This window comes from Strix aluco, chromosome 1, assembly GCF_031877795.1.
Source record: "Strix aluco isolate bStrAlu1 chromosome 1, bStrAlu1.hap1, whole genome shotgun sequence".
NCBI classification, from domain to species: domain Eukaryota; kingdom Metazoa; phylum Chordata; class Aves; order Strigiformes; family Strigidae; genus Strix; species Strix aluco.
Genome location: NC_133931.1, coordinates 49,154,982 through 49,175,874, shown reverse-complemented (window position 1 = coordinate 49,175,874; position 20,893 = coordinate 49,154,982). Strand labels below are relative to the sequence as shown.

The following is a 20,893-nucleotide window of genomic DNA, read 5'->3' as shown; positions in this document are numbered from 1 at the left end:
TACAGCGTAGGGTCCCTCCCACAGGAGATAGTCCTCCATGAGCTTCTCCAATGTGAGTCCTTCCCACGGGCTGTAGTTCTTCATGAACTGCTACAGCGTGGGTCCTTTCTACAGGGTGCAGTCCTTCAGGGACAGATTGTTCCAGCATGGGTCCCCCATGGGTCCACAGGTCCTGCCAGGAACCTGCTCCAGCGTGGGCTTCCCATGGGGTCACAGCCTCCTTCAGGCACATCCACCTACTCCATCATGGTGTCCTCCACGGGCTGCAGGTGGATTCTGCTCCACCGTTAACCTCCATGGGTGCAGGGGCGCAGCCTGCCTCACCATGGTCTGCACCAGGGGCTGCAGGGGAATCTCTGTTCTGGTACCTGGAGCACCTCCTCCCCCTCCTTCTTCACTGACCTTGGTGTCTGCAGAGTTGTTTCTCTCATAACCTCACTCCTCTCTTTGGCTGCAGTAGCCTTTGCACAGTTTCTTTTCCCCTGTTCTTAAATATGTTATCACAGAGATACTACCACTGTTGCTGATGGGCTTGGCCTTGGCCAGTGGCAGGTCCATCTTGGAGCCATCTGGCATTGGCTCTATTGGACATGGGGGAAGCTTCTAGCGGCTTCTCACTAAAATCACCCTGTAGCCCCCTGCTACCAAAACCTTGCCACGCAAACCCAATACACCCTGGCCATCGGTCAAGCACCCACACAGCCACTCACTTACTCCCTCCCCACAGTGGGATAGGGAAGAAAATGGGAATAGCAAGAGCAAGAAAACTTGTGGATCAAAAAAAAGACAGGGAAATCACACATCAATTATGATTGCAGACAAGACAGGCTCAACTTGGGGAATTTAACTTAATTTCAAACATTTAATTACTGATTTAAGTATTGGGAAACAGAAAAAAAGCCAGTTAAACACATAGGGTAAACACCTTTGCTCCCCCTTTCCCAAGCTCAACCCAATGCGGTGTTGTTTGCATTTAGTTTATCTATAGGAACAACTGTTTAGATCACCAGGCTTTTAGGTACTGTGCTTGGGAATGAGTGAGTGCTGCAGCCCCTAATTCTTGCAACCCAAGAGGCAAGTTGGATCTGCCCCTCAGAGGTTCAGTAGTGGGCTGTGGCATACCATTGGTTTACAGTATCAAATGAAAAATTATACCCTAAAAGCAAAATTGATAGAACCTTTCAAAACCAATTACCATGACCTTCCAATGGACACAGTAGGCTGAAATATTTGCTTCAGTTTGACTTTTTGTATTTGTTTTCTCCTATAATCATGATTTTAATTTGCCTCTGTTTTGTTGCTTTGGATCATTTTTAAAGTGTTCTGTGTATTACTTAAATAGTAACCTTTGCATTGTTATTCTACCGCAATGACCTCTAATACAATTTCCCCCCTTTTGGATTGATAGTAACTAGAAAAATATGCAAATATGCTGTAATTTCCTTACTCAGTGCTGGAGTTTGTTTTGTCTTTTTTTTTTTTTTTTTTTTTTACATTTTTAATTGGTTTTGTTGGTTTATATGATCAGCTTCCCAGTCACCAAACATGATTTTAATCAACATTTCTATAGGACATTTAATATACCTTAAAGATGAGAGTTTTTCTTATTAATTCAGGATATTTAGTGGCTAACAGAGGTGTTTTATCTTCATAGCTCCTGGCACAAAAGAAATAATACATTCAGAGATGCAGAAAGCATGAATAGTTTTACTACATCACCCATGCTTGTTTGATTTTTATTTTTTTTCCCCCAACCACATCTATTGGTCTATTAAAATTAGTTTGTAATTCTTCTCTGTAACGGAATCAAAGTTCAGTACGCAATGATACAGACAGAGAATCATGACAAAGTATTTACCTGTCATAAGAGAACACATAATCAGCCATTGGTGCATTCATGAAACTCGACATTAAACTGGTGAGAGGAAAGATTAATCTTCTCAAAACCCAGCTTCATCATTCGTAATATCTGTGCATCTGGGAGCAAAGGAAGTCATAGGTAGAGCTGATTTCTATGTTTGGGAAGGAGCTGGTCTCTCCACTGGCTTGAGGAATATGGAAGTCTGAGGAGGGCAATGCTTTCCCCATCTCTCATCCCAATGTCTGCCCATATTCATGAAGAACATTATTCATGATCATAATAGATGAGAGAGCTTTGCCTCTTATTTTTTCCTTACTGCCTGCCTGCCATCTCTCAGCAAAGTCTCCTTTTCACCATATTTCTGACAGTTAACTTACTTTGCTGAGGTCTGGGCCAGGTGGGCAGAAAACAAATTGGGTTTACTCAGCAGCCCCCAAACTGTAGTAAAAGAATCACCTTTGAAAGAACTTGAAGGGACTCTACCAAGGCGATCAAATATTGAAACATTTTGCCCAGCTCCTTTAGCACTCAGTACAAAGCCTGATTTCAAAATTACATAATAAAATACACAAGAAGATGGTTGTGCTTGCCAGACTCCTGAGTACACTGATGGACTCTAAATGCCCTGACCTGCCTGTAACCATCACTGTCAACAGTGTGCTAAGATATGGTGCATCTATCTACGCAACTTTGGATCAGACCTCTGTTAAAAGAACTAACTTGTGTAAAGAAGCTGTGAGGAGCTCATCTGGGATCTCTGCCCATGCATCCTCTGCTATTTGGCTCAGGCACCACCTTTAAGCTCTGGTCCTGAGTCTGCCACATGTTGTAGGTTACTTGGCTACTGTCACCAAACCTGTCTTGCTCCTCTTGTTTGGGCATTGTGGGACTGCACCCCTTGTCACTGAGGGCACTACTCTGCTGACCTTGCTGGCTCCCAGCATACTTCCCGTTGTAGAGCAGCCTGCTCCTGCTGCTGCCTTCCCTTGCACCCAAGGTGATTTCAATAATGCACATCCCTGCAACAAATTAGTTGCATTTCCATCCCTGTTGTTTCATTGTCCCTTTTTGTTAGAAAAATAATTAAATTAAAACTTTTTTTTTTTTTTTCATAGTGAGGGTTTTTGTTGTTTTTATTATTTAAGGGAATCCCAAAGGAATGGGCTTTTGGCACTTGCAATGGTATTTAAGTGCCAGGGAGATGTGGGGCTCCAACCAAGTACACTGCTTCCCATTTCTTTTTTTGTATCCAACCCCTACTGTGTTGTGCAGTTGAGGTGGAGGGCCCAGATGCCACTGTTACTGTTGCTCTAAATACCTCTGCAAAATGAAAGTCTGAGGGAAATGCTACAGCTGTGCCACCTCCTCTCATTGTTTCAGGGACATTGCTATCCCCAGGACCAGTGACTTTTGGATTAAACCCTGCTGTTCTGTGCATCGCTTGTTACTGCTCACGGGTTAGGCAGCACTGAAAAGAAAACTGTAATTTGAAGGCTTTGTTGTTATGTGATTTTTAACTCCCCACAATAACTTTTCACCCCCTTCTTTGTTTGTAAAATGTTTCACACTTTAAAAAAAAAAAGTATCTTTCTCAAAGTAAACTAAGAGGAGAAATATGTTTGCTTTTGTGAACACAATAACGGCCCTGAAAATCTTAAGCTTCATTCAAATTATCCTATATTTCTCCCCTATAATGTTTTCACATACCTCAGTACAAGAGCCACATTATTGCTTCTATAAAAATAGAACTTGTAATACCTCAGACTATTTTGGTTGTAATTTCTCTCATTCAGTAATTTACCTACATTCTAACACATAAATGCTTATTTTCAACAGTTCTAAATAAAAAATAAACAACAAAGGCACCATCAATTTTATCGGAATTGTGGGGATCAACAGTGCAATTTGCAGGTAGTTATTTGGATGACAGATTTGAATGGCTAGTAAAGTTTGCAGTTGATCTGATAAGGGAAAATACAGTTAATTTTATTTATAAAGCTATTTATAAATCACCTGTTTGGGGAACATAAATAATGCCATGCAATTTAGAGGACAAATTATATATTATAAATAATGAATATTCTCAGTGATCAGCTGATGAACGAATCACGAGTTAAAATTTATTGACACAAGCTATTTACTGAGGAACTGTAAATAGAAAAATATATTTGTAAAATTCATAACCTGTACCCACATCATTTGCAAAGTGAAGAAAGTTAAATTGGACAGATTCTGTTATTCTGAACATATGAATATCTTATATACACAGCCATTCAACTGATTGACTCTACCTGTGGAAATTAGACTTTTTTTTCTCCTTCGTTCAGTAGTTTCTTACAAATCATGAAAGAAATAGTAAGGCTTCTCTGAGCTAACTCAGATAATTGATGCATCTTGGCTACCTCAAATCAGTTCAGTCTTGTTGGTGCTCTGAATCTCCTCAGTCACCTCAAACAGCTGCCTTTGTTAACACCCTAATACATGGAACTGCCAGAAAGTGGTGTCCCAAGAAACTAGAATCCATGTGGTTTGAATTATTTTTGTAAAACCCAAAATGAATCAGTAATGTTTTGAGTGTTTACACTGCCATGTAATACTTGTTTGTGAGTATTTAAGGGTTGACGGACAAAGCAGGGTCTGTATTGTGCTAGGTGATTTATGAACACCAGACAAAAGACAGCCTATTACAATTTATAATCTAAGTAATTTAAGTAAAAGTATCTGTAATTCTAGTTTTCATAATGACAGTTCTGGTTAATCTCATGTAAAACACATTGTCTGAGATTTCACATTTTTTCTCATGTTTATTTTTAAAAGTCTACCTACCTTTCTGTAACATTTCCAGCACAGTGCTTTTTTCAGAAATACTTGAAGAAATGCAAGACAAGCCTTGTTCCAGGCAACACCATATTTCTTATTCATGGGTCTGGCCAAGAAAAAAGTGTGAAGTTGAGCTGCACAACAGGCATTTGGTTTGTAGAGTTCACACAAATATTTTCTCAAAACAAGTTGTTACAGCTGAGAGGGTCCACACCAAGTCACATTGAAACCCAAACAAATATTTACAAAACCTGCATGGCACATAGCTATTAAGCAAATATTTACATAACCTCCCTGACACAATACACTAAGTTCTGCGTAACTTGTCTTTCAACTTCCTGCAGCGTAGGAAGATAATTCGAGGCTATGCTATGAAGAAGTCTTTTGTTTCATTACTTTGGTCTATCCAAAGCCATAATGAAAATCTCATGATGAAATGTATTCTCAAGAGCATTACTGACTAAAAAAAGACCTGGATGACTTCAGCTAAATATTGCGTTACGGAGACAGATCACCACCACTATCCTGATCTGAACTGCTGCATCACACATTTTGAGGATGAACCATTGTGCCTTATTTGTTCATTTATTTTCATCCCAGTGAAACGGACCAAAATATTAAAACCAAGGCAGCTTTTAGACCACAGATGTAATTTCTTATGCAGCATATAGGCTTTCATCTCCAAGATGGAATGATTACATTGAAATGCTTTCTCTGGACTCCCTCTCCAGACTGAGATTTGGTAAGTTCCAGACTGTTGCAGCTAGTGGAGTTTATTCTTTATCTGTCAACACAAATTGCATTTTCTTACAGTCAAGAAATGTTTTCTTAACAAGTACAAAGCTGTATTTCCAGCCAAAAGAGAAAAGATTAGGAAAAAATTGTTTGTGTCTTATGGAAAAAACAGGCAAAGTGACTCTGATTAAGAATGATTCTTTCTTTCCTGCCTTTTTGGAACTGGTAAAAAGCTAAAATGTGAACACTAAAGTTAAAACTGAATGTGTACTCACTTGAAGACAACCCCATAGGAAATAATGAGAAATAACCTCGAAGATATCAGCATCCTCCAGAGAGATCATTTGACCTGCTCCAGTCGTGAATTTTGAATCCAATTTAGGTATATATCAGAAAGATCTATCTCAGCCTGTGGTTGTAGTATATTATTTTCTGGAATTCCAATATACAGATAAAATAAAAGTGATGAGAAAAGTAAACAATGGCTTTTAATATACAGTTTTTTGTAGACCATTGTCAAAGCTTGCCAGTTTAACAGTATAGATAGAGTAACTAAAGTACGTGGGTGTGCAGTGAGGTGATTGCTTCTTATTACTGCAAAACTGAAAGGTTTTTTTGCAATAGCTTTTTAAAGGTAGAAGGAAACAGTAGGTCTTTTATTCAAAAATCTATCCTATTCAGAGATATAATCTGATGACAATGTGGAAATGAAACATAAGAGGACACATTTTGGAGTTTGGTGTCACAGGCACTTCTAATCCCCCTGACTCTCAGAACAATATCAAGCTGTTGAAAATTGTGACAGGTAGTTAATCCCACTTAATGAATACAGCACCATTTACTTTTCAAATGCCAAATATATAAATACAGTGTCAGTTAAGACGAATTCCGTCTCTCTTTGTGCACCTAAAGTCTAGTTTACCCTAGACTTTAACTTAGAAATTGTTTCTTCTTTTTTGTCCCCTTCTTTTGATTTTCAGGAGAGAATCTGCTGTGATTGTTTGGTGACTGCAGTTGACCCAGTCCATTTTTCTTTAAGTTACTGATAGTTTTTTCTTCAAATGAGTTCTTCACTTATCCTTTCCTGTTACTTAAAAGGTCCAAAAATAAGCATTTAATAAGATTATATCCTGATTTAGCTGATCTTTAATTTTAATTTCTTGCTTATATAAGTAGGAGTTCCTCTGATTTTCATATAAATTAATTTTCTCTTCATTGCTAGCATGCTCTGTGAATGCAGAAGAATGATTTTGTCATTTTTACAATTATTTTTAAATGGCTTCTTTATCAAATTTCCTCTAAATATCATGGATAGTAATTATATAATTCCCAGACAAGAGTTTGGAAGGTGTGCTTTGATTTCTTATATCATCATGTAAAAGAAGGTTGATCTGAGTTCTGACAATTTAGAAACTAAATTGAAATTCTAATGCAGATTCTTTGATTTGATCTTCAGCCCATTTTTACTTTCTAAAATACTCTTGTCTTTTCAGTGCTGGAATATTGTTGTGTTGGTTATTCAGAAGATATGATTAGAACTTTTATGAAAAAGCTAGTTTCCGTTAGGAAAAATGAAATTTAAATGCCTCAAAATCATTCAAAGAACAAAGTCAATATAACCAAGTTTTAAAGAAAAAGAAGGAAATACATTCCAAGAACTTCAACTCTGCCTTTTACAGAATTTAAAAAATAAGACTATTTGATTTTTTCTTCTTGTAGAACAAATTTTATCTGCTTTTATTCATACTACATATAAAAATAAATTAAAACTGATTTGATTAAAAGAGGACTTATAGGAAGGAAAGGAATGGAGGAATTTTTTTCAGAGTTTTTGATTTCCATTCTAAATCAGAATTAAAAAAAATAAGTTGTCTATAAATTTTGTGTGGTATGAGATTTCCATTATTTTCCCCACTCCAAATATGTCTTTCTAGAAAAAGACATGTACTTTCCTATATTAGCCTTTAGACCAAAACCATATTTTCATGTTAAGTCCATGCTTATGTGAATTTCAGAAAATATGGAAGTTCCTTTACTCTCTGCCTTCTTGCAGCCATTTCACTTACAAATTTCAAGCTTGATTAGATATCAAAAATATCTCAAAAGTCACATTTTCAAAGTACCAACTCTATATGTCTGAAAGTACAAAATTTCGTTCATCAAATCTAAAAGCCAATATTGAAAATTCAGCCTTCTGTTTTTAAAGCTGAAATCTGTCCTCATTTTTAGTCAATGGCAAAACAATTTGGTTCTAGTCGTTCTTCCCTGGGAAAAGCAATAAATGTTAAAACATCATTAACATTAACCTATATGCTTAAGGAATAACAATTCAAAACCATTGGACTTTATTTCTTTTATATCAAGACATTCCAGAAGGCTGGAAAAAAGAAAACACAGGATCATATTCATACATATCAATGTGTGAGTAAACATGCATGTGTTTCTGTCTTGGGTTTCTTTTTAAGGCACTTGTAAAATTATACTCAAAGAATATGGATGTGTGTTCTGTGTAGTCATAGAATTCAAAGCCATTTAGTTATCAGTATTGTATGATCAACAGTATGTCATGTCCCAGTCATACTTAGAAGGTAGTGGAACTTGCCACTATTTTCATTAAAATTTGTAATAGACATGGTACTTGCAAGGTTTACTATTGATACCATGGTGAGTGGGCTACCAAGAAATTCAGAGGAAAAGAACAGGTTTTTACATGACCCTAAGATTTTGTAAAAATTGACTAAAAAGTTTGTTATTCAGGAAGTACCAAGTAGCAAAAATAATGAGCTGCAACAGTAGAGAGTGCTGAATGGTGGTCTATGTAGAAGGTCTCCAGAGGAGGACTTGTGCTTTACAGCAGACCATAGACTAGACGGGAATTAGTGATGACATGCAGTGGTGGAAGTGTCAGCCCTGAGTGCATAAACATGAGTGTCCTTTGTAAAATTTGTGAAATAATTTTTCGCCTCTGTTTTTAGTGGCGTGTGCTAGAGCAGTACGAGCTTTTTAACATGCTGCAATTCAGGATGAAAATAATTTTTAGAAGTCTAGAAAATGACTTGTGAGGAAAGGGCGAAAGAAATGGGTTTATTTATTTGGAAAGGTTATATAAAAAAGGTACTCAGATATGTAAAGATGGAGGGGATAAATTATTCTCAAGGTCTACTATGTGTAGGATAATAACATATAGTCTTACAGCACAACAAGAAAGATTCCAGTCGCAGAAAAAAAAAAAGGACAAAAATAACCAATTACTGAGATGGAAGGTCTAGGATTAATGCAAAATATCCATTACACATCTTAGTCAAACATCTCTCTGGAATAACATAGCTGTAGCTGACCCTGCCATGAGGCAGAGAAATAGTCTATATGACATCACTCCTCTCTTTCCCCGCATACTATAAACCTCACTGTGGATGGATTCTTTAAAAAAAATTCCATCTCCTGTCTCTCTTACCAGACATCCCTGATCTCCACGGAATAGGTTTCTCCAGTCTCTTCCTGTGAGCTCTTTCTTTCAGTAAATCATCTAAATAATGTTCACCTGTCATCAAACATTGGTTCTGTTTCTTTTGAAAACAAATATCATAGTAAAACACATCCCAAGCTTACCTTGCCATTTCAGCCCTTGACAAGTGGGTTAGAATATTTACTGTTGTCAGATACCATTGCTAGTAACATTATTTCTGATTTTGTTTGTTTGTTTGTTTGTTTGTTTTTTTGTTTTTTCATGAAAACACTCAAAATAAACACTCGCTGCTGTTCATCTTCTCCAAGCACTCCATGAATTATTATACCTATTGGGAATGCACACTTACTCATTTGCTTTTCCACTAATTCACTCTTCTAAAAGCATCAGAAACAGGCCATCAGCTGATGTGAAATTATGACAACTTTTTGGTCAATGATATATATTATTAGTGGGTCTGCAAAGTAGCATCTTGCTGCTGTCTTTTGGCTCAAGTAAAAGATTATCATCTCTTGTGCTGAAATCAGTAGACTTACTAAAGCTTGCCCTGAGTGCCAATTTAGGACAAAATTTGGTTATGTAGTTTGCTGAGCAAGGTTGTTTCTAAAAGGGTGAAGGTGTCTGCAGGTATGTTTGCCTAAGGAGATGTTGAAAATGCATTGGAGTTTGTCTCAGGTCTCATTTACCTGTTACAGAATGAACAGTTCAAGGGTCCCTTAAGATCACCCTTTCATTTTAGCTCAGATATTTTATCAGTTTAGAGAACTTTCCTTTTTCCTCTCAGTTTCTCCTTTTAGCAGATGAGAATAGCTCTTTTAAATGGATCATGATTCCCACAAGGTGATGCTTCCTTTTTGTACTGGAAACAGGATTCTGATTAAAACATTCTAAACTTTAAGGATATTTTGAATCTATTAATGATGTTGATAGGCTACTTTATCCCTTTAAATTCATCTAGTTTTACTTTCCTTTCTTGGTAACTTTTTAACTCTTAGTAATCAATAGTATAAGATGACTTTTTATCCATTTTCTTCCTTTTGATGGTACCATCCACCTCTGAACAACAATTGACTAATCTAAACCAGGCAAATTTTTCTGTCACACCCTAAAAAAAGTATTTTTTGGCCCATCATACTATTTGCAGTATCCTAATTGTCTGTCTCCTAATTTGCATGATGTTAATTACTGAGATATTACACTACAATGCCCTAACACAGCTATTCGAAAGAGCTGAATAGGTTTACTTGTAGTAATTAGAAGTATCAGGAAATGGCAATTTTCATTGTAAGATAATAAGCAATTATAGTTTTTTTTTTCTCAACATCAGATTTTCAGTCATTCTATGATTGCATATTTTACTGTAAAATTATTATCTTCAATTTTTCTTACCCAAAAATAAATAAATTAAAACACTGGCACTCTGTCACTGTGCTACGAAAATAGATACTATGCTATTTGGCCTAGAAATATAAGCAAAAATCTAAATGTACTATTAGCCTTTAAGATACTTTTTTTCAAATGTCATTCTTTGAGGATGAAAACATGTTTGCTTTGTAAAGCTCTTAACATTTCAAGCTGAAAAGCTTGAACAAGCTTTGAACTCTGGAGTTTGTGATGCCTATAAATTAAAGGGAAAAATAACATTAAATGGTACTGTAGCTTGTGAAGCTGCCTTCAAGTCTCTGAACATCTCAGAGTCCTCAAATGTACAATTTTCTTGGAGCAGCCTATGAGCCAAAGAACCCCATGTAACCCGCAGGATGTTGTTGCTTTATTTGGAAATATCCTTATAGGAGGCATAAAATGAAAGTGAATTCTCTGTAATGTGTCAATAAACAGCTGGCTATCTGAACAATTTGCTGTCCGTAGATACTGAAACATGTCAGTGGAAACACAATGCAGTGCTGACTCAAAACACCTTCCTCCCTGACCTGCCTATCTGCAACCTTTGACTAGGGTCCTCCAGATGCTGGGAGCTCCAGTCAAGATTTAGCTGCCTGTAATACAAACTGTTTGCTTGATTTTCTGTCCTTTAAAAAGTCTATTTCTTTTTTGGTTTTGGCATTTATTTCTCTCACCCGATCTCTCCTTCTCTCTTGAACTCCGCCCGTTTTCCCAGGATTGAGAACATAATTTGTTTTCCTTTAAAAGACACAAGATGAAGATAATAAAGTGACTTTTAATTAATTTAATTTAAAAAAAATACATGTGACTTCTCAGCAAAGCTGAAAGGAGTCCTGTGAGTACAATTTCTAAGGGAACGATTGCAACACAGATTTCTGGATTATAAAATTGTTTACTACTGAGAAAACAGACAAGAACGGACTGTTTTCATTAGGCAATATTTTCCAAGCAAGGATCTGCTTCACAGGCATGACACAGGTACTTCATAAGTTTGTGTGGATTTTCCTATCAGATCTTCCACCAAAAAAACCTCTGAAAAACTCTCTTTTGTCTCATGTGTCCTTCCATCACAAGGTAAAGTCATAAAATACTAATAATGGCTCACAGAGGCTGTAAAGAGACCTTAAATCCTTTAAAAAAATGGTTACAGTCTAATTGTCTCATCTGCTCATTGGTATTATAGCCTTCCACCAACAGTGTGCTGTTGAACTTGTAGACTCTTGAAGTCACAGATAGGCTTTAAAGTGGAAAGATAACTTTTATTTGTTACGGGCAATAAAACTGGAGTCTCTACTGACTGTCTGACAAGAAGGCATCTGATACTGTGGATCCAGTCAGGCAGAACACAAATCGAAATAGTGTCTAAAGGGCAAGGTAATGGAGGAATGAGAAGTGTAAAACCTACACAATAAAATTATATTGCAATGAGAGAAAATTAGAAAATGAGGAATAGAGCCTAAAAATAGAACAAACCTGTCCCTTGAAGCCATATACATGGTCGCTACTGAAACAGTACCACAATGGTTTGCCTTTAGTTTAGACTCAGCAGTAGTGATATATCAAGGCTGGGCTGAAAGAACATGCTGGTGCGTATGCCCAGCTATGCATTTACACACCCAAATGCTCACTGTGCTCCCCTAGGCCACTCTGTGTCATTAAGATGTTTCTATGTACCAAAGAAGGTGTCTGTGAACCAGCAGTTGTTGTGGTTTAATTCTGCATCTTCCATCATGGATTAAAAAACCCACAGATCTTGGAATTGTGCCTCAAGTTACTTCCTGATGGGAAGAAGACGTTGCATAGAAAGAAAGGTTAGTTATTAAATCAGATAGCACAGACAACAAAGATATTACATACACACAGACACACATGCACACACGAATATATCTCCTCCATTTTGCAGCTTTTGCAGTTTTTCCTCTAACCTGTCTCCAGTTTATTTGATGCTACTATTTTACAATGACACCTGCTAGAAAATCTTAGTGGAGCTACTGACAGCTCCCCTGGAGTTGCAGCCTGTCAGTGCCTAATTCTCAGTCAGCAGTATACACGAGCTCTAACGTATGCTATATTCCTAATTTCCTTTTCTTTCTCCTTGGGGCAACCTATGCTTATTATTACTGTGGATAATACTCCTAGGCCTGTTTTCCTGACAGCCCTCCTTCTCCTGAAGTGAAGGTGCAAATGAGACCTGGAAACCACCACAGCCTAAGTGTGCACTTAAATTTTAAATCCCTGGCTAGAAAACAATGCATTGCTCCCACTCTTTTCATGTCCACAGCTAATCCATTCAGTATTTCAACGGAGGTGTTTTCCCTTTGTTTCAGGTTAGCTTTTAAAATGAACATTTTGTTAGTTTTAATATATGAATGCTCAGCTTGTGATGGTCAGTTTAGTGTCTCTGAGGACAATGGATAAATATCTCACAGTGATAAAGGATTTTTTTCTTTGCTTCCTCTTACCACAAAGTCTTTTACCTCCCTGGGGTAAATGAGAACATTCTTTTGCACATGTGTGTCAAGTTAAAGCTTGCACTGACAAAATAAATGAAGTTCTCATTTGATTTTCATCCGCTAAAATCCATAGTGGCATATCAGTATGAAAAGACCAAGAATGGGATTCAGTTCTTAAACTTTCAGTTTCACTGGCTTTTGGATAAGACTCTTAACAGTCTCCATGAACAGTTCTACAGAGATTTCAAGGAGGAATTTGGGATCATAATTATGCCAAGTGCTTCAGACACACACAGCAAGATAATGCAGGTTTATTATATATAAAATACTCTTTTAAAGTAATATTTAAAATGATGAATCCAGAATTTCAATTTACTATAAATACTGTTATTTGCTTTAGATTAATGAAAAATATTTTATTTCTGTGACTAATATCTAAGTAACGATGCTAGAAAGAAAAGGGACTCAGCAGACACTGGGGATTCCATCTGTTTCCATTGATCTAAGACATGATATGAATCAACTTCCCTTAGCATTTTATTGAACTATGCTCAGAAGAAGCTTAACATCAAGGTGGAAATCACTTACCTTTATTTTTTTCCCTCAAGCATGCACATCCAGTACTTGGAATTCACTAGCTACCAGATTATTTGCATAGGGAATTTTACAGAGTTTTATAACAACAGAGACTCTAAGCACATAATGAAAAAATAATAGTATTCAGATTTTTATGTAAAAAGGCTTCTGATCCTCTTACCTGTAGCAAATTAAGATGTAATCGGCTTTTAGAAAAATTTAATTAAAGAAAAAAACCCCCACCATATTAAACTTCTGACCATATGCTTTCACAGCAGATTTCTGCTTCTATTCTGGAGGACTGATCATGTGTGCAAGAAGTTGCACACTTAAATTCAGATGGAGCAGTGTCCATACCAAGAGACTTGTCCTGCATAGACTAGAACACTTTGACAACCAGGGAAACAAAAGAAAGCTGCCTGATTTAGATAACCAGTCACAAATTGATAGGTAAATTATAATCTCACAATCTACATTGCAACCTACAGAGTAAACAAATTCACACACACAAAAGACCTGTCGAGTAATTTAGAATAACAAATATATGCAAGAATTTTGTGATACGTTTGTAGACATTCTGCAGACAGAAAAGGAGGATAAACTCATTTAATAAATGATTCATAGTGAATCATTCTCTCAGTATGGTAGCAAAATAAAATGTATTTTTTACAAGACTTCCATGGGAACTTGTAGATCTGGGAAAAATTCTTTAGGTAGAAAGTTTGACTTTCTTATAAAACTGTCTATAAAGACACCCAGCAAGCTGAGCTCCAGTTTTTGCAACATAATTTCAGCACATATTTGTCTCTTCATAAGCAAAGCAGTTGCAGGAATAAAAGCTTTCTCCTGCTAATCTGCTAACCTTGCATAGAAATGGTTCAGCAGGAAATCCCATCTACAAAGTGTCGTGTAAACTGCTGTCAATATAAATGATGAAATCAAACACTTTGTTTCAACTGGTTGGGGAAAGCCATCAGAGACTTGTTCTCTCATTCCACTTTCATGAGCTGTCCTTTTCTGACAGACCTGGTTTAGTAGCAGCAAATTCTTTGTCTCTCAGGAAAGTGAGCATGAAAGTTTGGCACCTTGAGCCTTTCCCTTTGACACTCTGCAAGCTAGATCCTTGCGGCTTGCTGAGGTGCTTTTATTTTATTTCCTTTTTCTTCTGATAGGGTGATATGTATGCAGTTCAGAAAGCATTCCCACAAAGAACCCTCGAAGGACAGACAGCCTGTGTATCTGATTGCAAATCAGCCAACTACCCAATTCCTAGAACAGCAGAGTAATTGGCTGGGGATTTTATCTGTTTCTCTGGTTGATGCCAATAAGCAGGCGTGTTTATTAACAATTTATTTACAGAACACAGATTGATTTCAGGAGAGTAACATCACCAGCTTCTGCAAAGTGTGAGCAAACGATTTCTTCCGGGTGCTCAAATAATCTATTATTGTCAAGGTATCTGTTTGCAGTGGTCTTTATCTCAGGGTTTTAGACCTAAACACTGAACATGCACAGGAGACACAACACGGGGTGTTGTGTTGTCTTCTTGTTTCCTGAAGAAAACTTGTGGACTAAGTGCTTCATAAGTAACATGGCTGAATAAACACACCCCACACTTGCCTCAGGCTTCCTGGACAGTATTAGGCAACTCCATGCTGCTCACTAATTCACACAGATCTTCCCTCACAGTTGGTCAGGAACTAGATGCATATAGTCAAGAATACATCACGATGGCATTTATGCCATGAAGTATTCTTTGTGTTAGTCTCAGAAATCACCAGTTTACTAAATTATAATGATGAACAATGAAGAGCAACCCTTTTCAAATCAGCCTTTCTAGAAAATTGGATTATTTTCTTTTGTTGTTGTTGTTCCCTTTACTAGAAATTATCCTTTTTTCTCTTCCTTCTCTTAAAATAGACAAGATGCAGTCAGAGACTTCATGGTATTCTGTTTAGAAGTTAAACTGATTTTCCCAATAAGATTACCTTAGTCAAGGATATTTCCTTTCATGATGAAGAAAATAAATATATTATTATTATTTGGTTAAGTTCAAGATCTGATTTAAAATTAGGTATTCTTATCTGAATAAAGTCAGTTTTAGGAAGTAATACTGGCAAATGTCACCTCTGAAATTCTTTTTTTTTTGGTTGTTCCACTGAAGGTCATGTTGAGCAACTTAAACATATTCTGCCACAGATAATTTGTCCATATATATCCATATATAACTTGTTTGATGTTTAAAACAGTTTAAGAATAAAAAGCACTAGGTAAATACTGATGATAACTCAATTTTAAGGTCAATACTTTTCTTGAAAAATTTAAGAGTTGTATATAAAAAGGAATTGTTACAGGAAGTGGTTCATTGCTTTTCCTGTAATAATCTATCTCAGCCTGAAATGTAGATCCTCTCAATGTGATTATCACAGATGTAGTATTAAATTACAATGCAGAGCACAATTTACCTCCAAGGGAACAATATGAATAATAATAAAAATAAATACCTGAGTAGTCTCCATCAAAGGAAATAAAATTCTGTGTAAATCTGTTTCCATGAATAAATGATGCCTATTAAAGTTCATAATTACCTTATTGTGATAAATATTGAATTAATGGAGTAAATTATTTTGTGCGTAACTTTTGATAAATCACAAAATAACAGCATGTTATGAGTTTACTTCAATGCCATCCAAACAAAATTTGCATTCAATACATAGTCTTATGTCTGCAATGTTGTGTCTAATGCCAATCAAAATTCAAGTTTAGTGACATTGCTCACCAAGATACTAATTTCTTGGGAAAGAATGAAACGCTATAGGCATTTAGGCTTTTTTTTTTTTTTTTTTTTTTTTTTGTAGTACCTTCTGCTGAAAGGTTTTTCTCTGAGTAAGATTCTAATTGAGAGACAGAATCTGACGTAAGACATGTCCTTTTCTTAACAGGCCAAGAAACTCCATTGTTTACCACATTGAAAGAGTAAAAGTTGTTCAACTGAGATGACAGAATTTTACCTTACCAATGCAAATGTATGGAGTGTTTCATACTTCTCTATTAGTTACAGGTGCATAAATTGCTCATTGCAGACAGAACAGACAGCTTACCCTCTCTAATAAATGTGTATTCTTATATCCTTAGGGAAATGTAAATGTAGTTTCAGCCCATTCTTGTGCAGACCAGCCACCTCATTATCTGGTCACAATTCCACTGAGTCTCCATGCTTGTATCTCATTCCTTTTTTCTTTCTTTTTTTTCCTGGAGGGTAGTGTTCACATACATGGAGAACTCTTCACAACATAGACTAAAAATCTTCTTTCTCTACAGTCTGTTTTCCAATCTTAGTGACTCATGAAGTCCTCACAAGTTACATCTCCAAAAAGCGTCTTTCCTGATGAGTGGAACCTAATTATGAGGTAAGAATTAACAAGTTAAGTAAGTATGAGGCTGTGGAAGTCAAAAGTTCTGGAATACAAAATTCCAGGCTGAAAGGAGACAGGCTGCAGTGTGCCCATGTTGATACCACACTGTGACTTTGAGACTATTTGTTTGGTGCAAAAATATTACTCAAAAGTGTTTGGAATATTTTCCAAAGAGGTAAAGGTACCTGTCAGAGGTATTTTAAAGAGGCAGAATGACCAGAAGTTGGAAGAAGACAAGGAAGAGAAGAAAACATTTGCAAGAAGAAAGTGACATACAAACAGGCAGCTAATGAAAATAGGAATGAGGGCAACAGTTACATTTGCTATCCTTGAGTACAGATACCTGTACATACAGACATGAAAACACATATCTGTATATTTTATAGTACTTTCATATTTTTCTTTCAAGACATGGGCTTTTCATTAATTTTATTGAAAATGAATGAGTGTCCTCAGCAAAGGGCGTGGCATGCAAAGAACCTCTGCAAACCAGTACCAACAAAAAGAAAAGAATATTAGAAAAAATTAATTTGTCTCTGCCAATAGACACATGACACCCAAAGTCTAGATAAAGAAAAGCTTCTGGCTGTGATAACATGCCTGTGATATCCCTTTGTGCCTGAAATTCCTGTAGAATCCAGTGAAGACATCTCACCATGCTGGGAAATTCACTCAGGGTGAGCCAAATTTATTTACTGTTTCCTCAATAAATGCTCTTCACAGTCCTCAAAATTTCTTTTTCCTTTATTTTAATTTCTGATATTTCATTGAATTATTTTTCTTTGAATTGTATGCTTATCTTCCCATTTATTCCCTTTCTACATTCTTCCACATTTTCATTCTCTCATTTTCTTGTGTTCTTTTCTTGACCAAGTTTGTTTTCCATTTTACTGTTTGTCATGCACTAAACTGATGCCAAAGGCACAAAAACCAAAAGATAATGGAAATTCACTTCAGAAAAAAGACATCTGTCATCCCAATGTCCTTTATGAAAACTAGCAGTAGGGTCCTGTTTAACACAAATGTCTGAGAAAACATCAAACAAGGCTGTGGATTCATAGTTTGGCCATCACTTCTTACACTTCTCAATATGCGTGCATTTTTATGTTGCACCTGGCAAATTGGAAAGTAATAGCACAAATGGTTAGATGTTGTTTAATATGTTTTAATCCTAGCTGCAGTCATGTAGAGCTGTCTCTGTGTGAGTAATTGGACATGATACAGTAGGATAGTAAGACAGCAAATCGGCCTTGGAAAAAAAGGCATCTTATTTGGTGGTATTCAAAGAATGGTCAAATTACAGTTATTAAACCTTGATCTTGACACAAAAATAGTTTTAATACTGTACATCAATCAGGATAATTAAGCAAGGAGCCTGAAAATACTGGTGACAGAAGAAGGGGTGCTGATTATATTCCCACTGATACACTGATTTAAAACTTGATGAATCTGAGCTGGGGTTTGAATCATTCACAGAAGTGGCTGCCAGGGCTAAAATTTGGATAAGGTCATGAATGTAGAGAGTTACTACTTGGCATTTCCACAAATTATCCCACTCAATGCTTCATTCTCTCTCTGACTCTCATGCAATAACTGCAATGCCTTGTGTTTGTTTGCTCAATAACATACAGTTTCATGTTCATAATTCTAGGGGTTTTCTCTTTCTTCTGGCTCTGCCTTGCTGAGAAGAGTTGGAAATCTCTCTCTAATAATACCTGGGAAAAGTAATTGAAAATATACCCTTAAAAAAAGAATCAAGTTGTTATTTATTCTGCAAGACAAAGCCAAGGCACTCATCCCAGATATTCTTGACAGTGAGAATGATAGAGGAAGGATGATATTTTATTGGGCAGTCTCTTGCTTGTGCTCTGGCTCTCACCCCAACACAATGACTACAATCAAGAAAGGGAAATTGCATGTGTCAGTGTCCTAAGGAGAAAAAGCAAACAGGGTTTATAATAGCAATGTTTTGAAATTCAGTTATTACAGGGAGGTTATGTGCAACTCTTCAAACCCAGAGGGACTGGTTGGGGGTGGGGGCGGGAAGTGTGACTATTTATTTATTGATACAGTAGTTCCTGAAATGCCCAGCTGTGTGAAAAAGAAAGGTATTTCTTACAGGATGGTAGAAAACAAATGGACTCAATAAATGCACTAGTCTGAAGCACTCAGACATTTCTGTCACTTAAGAAGTAGAAAAAGTATTGGTCTTTAGTCTTGTTCAGACAATGGTAGATTAAAAATTAATCACAATTGTAAAATCTGAGGAATAATGAATAAACAAAGATCATGATCTGACATGCCATTCAAAACAGACAACAGGTAGTTATTTGGCCTATGTAAGGAAGTAAGCTTCCCTTCAAGGATCTCATCTGCTGAAAGAAATGATAATGCACAGCAGGACAGATGTTAAAAAACTAAGATTTTAATTTGATAACCTTAGATTAAATATGAAGTATATTGAAATGTTATATATTGTACCTACCCGAAAACTTCTTTCTACTGTTCTGAAAGCAATAGTGAAAATAGAAGTGTCCCTTAGCTGCACTCAGGCTTTGTCGACAGATTGTAGTTGTAAAATTTTTCCCATAGTATGATGTATGAGCTATTTTCTGTGGGACTTCAAAAATAATCTTTTGTCATAATGGAAGTTATAACCTCTACTGGATAAAGGTTTCCAGAGTTGGACAGAGAAAGCCTAATTTCTCTGGATTTGACTTAGTGAAACAATCTAGTATGTCTAGTTTATTTTTCCTTGTGGTGGGAATATTTGTCTGGACAATTTGGGAGATAAGTAAAATGCAGGACTTAATACTCTTAGATCACTTTAGTATGTATGTAAAAATCATGTGGCAACAAAATATCAAATGCTAAAGGTAACACTAAATTGGTCCTTTTTTGCTGGCCTTTAAAAGTCGAATAAGAACATATTTTAGAAAGAGATTGGAAATGGAATGGCAGGAAATCCCTGCAGTATAATCTGATCTTTTAAAGTAGCCTGTTTCAGTTTATAAATTACACCAAATTATATAACATCTCCTTTATGGGGCTTTTTTTTTTGGTTATACCAAGAGTACCCAGAACATATGAACAGCTTTCGTCCTTAATGCTGGTATACCCTTTCTTTCTTTGTTTTTGGTTTTGTTTTTAACATTTCTTTCCTTCACTTATACATTCCCCCTGCATCTCCTTATTTACTTTCTCTCATTTTGAGAATCACCTGGATAATTTCTCATCAACCAGTTTTCTAATTTCTCATATTCTGTTCTTTGTCTTGCATAAATCTGGTCTTCATTTGAAAAAACTATTTGATATAGACATATTAGTAATCCCAAAACAAACCAAACTGCATAGCAAAATGTAATGTTGCTTCTATAATTGTTTCTAACACAAAGTCTTCTAGAATGAAGTACCTCTGTGAAGTTAACAAGGAACTTGATTTGAATAATTTTAAGAAAAAAAAATGTATATTTTCCCTTGTCCTGTGGAAGTCAATACTTCTTTCAGAAAGCTGAAAAAATAAAAGGAAAGAGGAAGATCCAGGAGCAAACAAACCAACCAAACATACCATGAATGTGGGAAACCATCAAAGATGGGTCTTATGGAAGGAGAGATCAGAAACCCCTTAAGAGAAATGATCCAAATAGAAGAAGGTAATTGAGTGAGCATTTGTGGCTTAGTTCCTTGTGGACAAATAGACAGCAATCTCTGCAGAAATGAATGTCTAAAGTTAAGCTCACTGGAACAGAAATGCCATCCTTAGTAAGAAAAGTTTTCTGTGCAGGGAACAAAGGCCTATTGTGAAACTTAATAAGGGGACACCTGTCTGCATAGGTTTCATAGATTAGTATAAAATAGTAAAGGAGATCAAACTTAATGAAATCAAACTCAAAAAGTGTTAAAGAGCTTGAAGCCATGATGCAACATGAGAACTATGACATAGTAGCTATCACAAAAACGTGGTGGGATGCCTCACACGACTGGAGTGCCTCTGTCGATGGCTACAAGCACTTCAGGAGGGATAGACAGGGAAGGAGAGGTGGTGGAGTGGCCCTGTATGTTAGAGAATGCTATGAGAGCTCAGAAATCAAGTATAGTGATGATGGGGTTGAGGGTGTTTGGATTAGGTTAAGGGCCAATAAAGTGGATCTTGCTGTGGGAG

General features: G+C 36.4%; 1 long non-coding RNA gene across 1 annotated transcript in view; it reads left to right on the top strand.

Moving 5' to 3' along the window:
• The first annotated feature begins 5,322 nt into the window (after positions 1 to 5,322).
• Positions 5,323 to 20,893, top strand: part of LOC141933197 (uncharacterized) — a 69,445-nt gene continuing 53,874 nt past the window's right edge. Inside the window, exon 1 of the long non-coding RNA XR_012626022.1 lies at positions 5,323 to 5,423. This is a non-coding gene — a long non-coding RNA (uncharacterized LOC141933197). The remainder of the gene's footprint in view (positions 5,424 to 20,893) is intronic.